The following is a 4799-nucleotide window of genomic DNA, read 5'->3' on the forward strand; positions in this document are numbered from 1 at the left end:
GAACCAAACCTGTGCAGACTGGATTTGTCACTTTTTCTCATGTTGCATTAATTCCTCATGTATTGTGTTGTGTTGTACCTCTACATCCGGGTAACTTCCTCTTCAACCTGTTTAACAGCTAGCTAGTCGGCTAATAAACAACCAAACCAAGTTCAAAACCACATTCACATACGCTAAGACGATTTAATTTGGTCTTTTTTTTTATTTGTGCAACTATAAATAAATAAATAAATATTCTCTAATTCAAATGTTTTATGTATTTGCAGTTTATTTCTACAAACAATTTTGGATTACGTTTAGCGACAGAGCTAACTTCAGGAACCGGATGCTGCCGTTTCCAAGGATACAACTTAGCGCTAAGCTATGTGATGCTAACGGAAGTCTTAAAAAAAAAAAGTTACAAACCATAGCCACTAAAGCTAATTAAGTAAATAAGTAAATTTTATTTATATAGCATTTTTCACAGATAAAAATCACAAAGTGCTTCACGGATAAAACACAATAAAATAAATTAAAATAAAATAAAACAATACACTGTGAAACACCAATTTAATTAATTAAAAGCTTTTCTGTATAAATTAAACAGTAAAATTGTATGCAGACTACCTGATGGCTAAAACTAATTCCGCATTAGCTGTTGCTTTACACCACCTCTGGAAAGCACTTTTTTTGTTTTTGTTTGTTTGTTTGTTTGTTTGTTTTTTACATGCAGCTTGAGCTTCTTTTAGGTGTCCTATAAGGATTGGAACTACTAGGCCCTACAGCGTTCCAAATTATATTTTTCTCTGATTTTCCTAAACCGTCGATGCAAATAAGAGTCAGTATAATTTTCAAGTCATCAACCGTTAGAGTATAAATCGAATTTTATTGAACAAATAAAATAGGGTCACCACAGCGGATCTTTCATCTCCATTGCTCTCTGTCTTCCACACTTTCATGTCCTCTCTCACCACATGCATGCATCTCCTCTTTGGCCTTCCTCGTTTTTGTGTGCCTGGCAGCTCCATCCTCAACATTCTCCTTCCAACATGCTCTGCATCTCTTCTCAGGATGTGCCCATACCATCTCAGTCTCATCTCTCTTAGCTTAATTCCCAAGCTCTCCACATGTGCTGTCCCTCTGATGTGCTCGTTCCTTATCCTGTCCAACCTCCCATCACAAACCTTAACATCCTCAACTCCGCCACCTCCAACTTTGCCTCCTGTCTCTCCGTTAAGGGTACGGTCTCCAATCCATACATCACAGCTGCTCTCACTACTGTCTTGTACATCTTACCTTTCACTTTTCCTGGGACTTTCCTATCACAAATCCTTCTCCAACTGCTCCACCCTGCCTGCACTCTCTTTCTCGCCTCACTATCGCAGCCCCCATTTTCCTGCACAGTTGACCCCAGGTACTTGAATTCACCAACTTTCTTTACGTCTGCTCCTTGCATCTTCACTACACTCTCATCCCCATTCTCAAGCTAAAATCTCATCTCATCTCATTATCTGTAGCCGCTTTATCCTTCTACAGGGTCGCAGGCAAGCTGGAGCCTATCCCAGCTGACTATGGGCGAAAGGCAGCCCTTTGATGGGTGTACCCTGGTACACCCTGGACAAGTCGCCAGGTCATCACAGGGCTGACACATAGACACAGACAACCATTCACACCTACGGTCAATTTAGAGTCACCAGTTAACCTAACCTGCATGTCTTTGGACTGTGGGGGAAACCGGAGCACCCGGAGGAAACCCACGCGGACACGGGGAGAACATGCAAACTCCACACAGAAAGGCCCTCGCCGGCCCCGGGGCTCGAACCCAGGACCTTCTTGCTGTGAGGCGACAGCACTAACCACTACACCACCGTGCCGCCCCAAGCTAAAATGTTTTCTCAAAAAGAAAACATTTTATAGGCTGTAAAGAACTGAAAATGGTCATTTGTTGAATTTGCAGCATTAGGAGGTCATATTTAGAAAGAAAGAAAGAAAAAAAGAAAGAAAGCACAACTTTATTCATCACACACTTGCACTCTAAAAAATAAAGGTGCTTCAGTGGTTCTTCAAATCTCTGGATGGTTCCATTATGCGAAAGGTTCTTCACATTGGAAATGGTACTTCAGAGCCTGGCATTCTCTTACCATTTGCTGGTCAATGCACATAGGCTATGTTTACACAAATCTGTCTTCACTGCTCAAACAAATGGTTTAAATGGTTCTTTAAAGAACTGTTGCATGAACGGTTCTTTGAAGCCTTGAAAAAGGTTCTTCTATGGCATCGCCCTGAAGAACCGGTACTGGCCCCATTATTTTTTAGAGTGTGTGAAATTCCTCTCTGCATTTAACCCGTCAGCTGGGATACTGTAGGTTCCAGCTTGCCTGCGACCCTGTAGAACAGGATGAAGCGGCTAGAGATAATGAGATGAGATGAAGCAGTGAACACACACGTGAGCAATAAGCACCAGAGATGGACAAAGTACCCAACTTCATTACTTAAGTCAAAGTACAGATCCCACTGGTCAAATGTTACTCCGATACAAGTCAAGGTTGTACGGTCAAATTTTTACTTAAGTACTTAAGCATTTTTAAAAGCAAGTACTTAAGTATTAGTATAAGTAATCGTAGCGGCACGGTGGTGTAGTGGTTAGCGCTGTCGCCTCACAGCAAGAAGGTCCTGGGTTCGAGCCCCATGGCCGGCGAGGGCCTTTCTGTGTGGAGTTTGCATGTTCTCCCCGTGTCCGCGTGGGTTTCCTCCAGGTGCTCCGGTTTCCCCCACAGTCAAAAGACATGCAGGTTAGGTTAACTGGTGACTCTAAATTGAGCGTAGGTGTGAGTGTGAATGGTTGTCTGTGTCTATGTGTCAGCCCTGTGATGACCTGGCGACTTGTCCAGGGTGTACCCCGCCTTTCGCCCATAGTCAGCTGGGATAGGCTCCAGCTTGCCTGCGACCCTGTAGAAGGATAAAGCGGCTAGAGATAATGAGATGAGATGAGATAAGTAATCGTTAGGGTGCATCAGTTGCCCCCTAAAAATGAAAAGTTCCTCCGATCATGACGCATTTTTGTTTTTATGTTCCTTTTGGTAAGAAAACACACTGGGTAAAATATTTTGACAAAATTCAAAAGTTTAATGGTGGCACCAGGAGCTCAAAGTTATGGAAAAAGCTGCTATTTTATGACTTTTATGACAAAATTTCGATCACTTTTCATGAAACATCATGGCACCTTATAGAGTATACCAAATATCTTAGATACACATTTTTAGTACATATTCTAAATATATTATCAAGCACAGTTTGAGTTTTAGCTGTTCATTGAATCATTGTTCAACTACTTTTAAACAATACAAATGCATTATGAATCACATTAATGCTTCTCAATCCCTTGCAAAGGTTCTTAACATGATCTCTGGGTCACAAGAAATCAATAAATGGAGTCCAACATTGTGATTCAAACCTTACGCGAAAACATAAAATAAGCGTTTTTTGGCAAAAAATGAACCTCATGGTGCCACCATTAGACTTTTGAATATGGTCAAAAAATTTTACAGGATGTCTTTATTGGTGAAAAGGAACACCCAAACAAAAATGCATCAGATTTTATGAAAGTGAGGGCAACTGATGCAACCTAGTAATCGTATGGGGCCGAGTAAAATTAAGGATTCATTTCACGAGTGATTTCGAAGTTTTGAAAATTGCCCGAGTCGCGAAGGAAAATGAAACCTTTATGATCCAATTTGCATAATAATTTGGAACGCGGTGTAGTTTGCATATATTGTGACCAAGCACACACACATTAAATACGAGTTTCTTTTTTTTTATTAAATTTTTATTTCTTTTTCAGTAATAAACTTATAAATGTCATCATAAAATTCTTTATGTAAAAGTACATTTTTAATATTAATTTCTAATTGTGTATTTCTCATTTTTTGAATAATTTTATCATGAAAGTTTGGATATTTGATACAATCTAGAAGCAGGTGTTTGACATTTTCTTTTACACCACAAGTTGTACATTGATTGATTGGAGGTTGTTGTTTTTTTAAAGAAATTGTGTATCATTAAGTAGACATTTTCCAAATCTGAGTCTTGTAATTATCCTTTGTTTGTTTCTGTTTTTGTCAGAATATGTGGTATGTGCTGTAATATTTGGTTCAAGTTGGTAGAATCTACCAGTTTGAGAATTTTCCCATCTGTCTTGCCATATTGTAAAAATAACATCTTTGATATGTTCTGTAATATCAGAAGTGGTAAAAGGGTAATGAATGTCATAGTAGGTTTTATTTACAGATCTTTTGGCCAATTTATCAGCCATTTCATTTCCTTTAATACCCATATCAGCTGGAATCCAACAAAAAACAACCTCAACACCCATAAAATAAAGCTGGTACATAAGATATCAGAAATCTAATAATTCTATATCATTATCTTCCTTTTGAATTTTTTGTAAGACAGACATGCGGTTAGGTTAATATGGGACGGCCTTGGGCTGAGATGCCCTTGAGCGAGGCACCTAACTCCCAACTGCTCCCCGGGCGCTGTTAGCATGGCTGCCCACTGCTCTGAGTATGTGTGTGAGCTCATTGCTCACGTGTGTGTGCATATGTGTGTTCACTACTTCAGATGGGTTAAATGCAGAGAGGAAATTTCACAAGTGTATGATGAATAAAGTTGTGCTTTGTGCTTTATTGTAAAAATAACATCTTTGATATGTTTTGTGATATCAGAAGTGGTAAAAGGGTAATTAATGTCATAAGAGGTTTTATTTACAGATCTTTTGGCCAATTTATCAGCCATTTCATTTCCTTTAATACCCATATCAG

The sequence above is a fragment of the Neoarius graeffei genome, chromosome 18 (assembly GCF_027579695.1).
Source record: "Neoarius graeffei isolate fNeoGra1 chromosome 18, fNeoGra1.pri, whole genome shotgun sequence".
Classification (NCBI taxonomy): domain Eukaryota; kingdom Metazoa; phylum Chordata; class Actinopteri; order Siluriformes; family Ariidae; genus Neoarius; species Neoarius graeffei.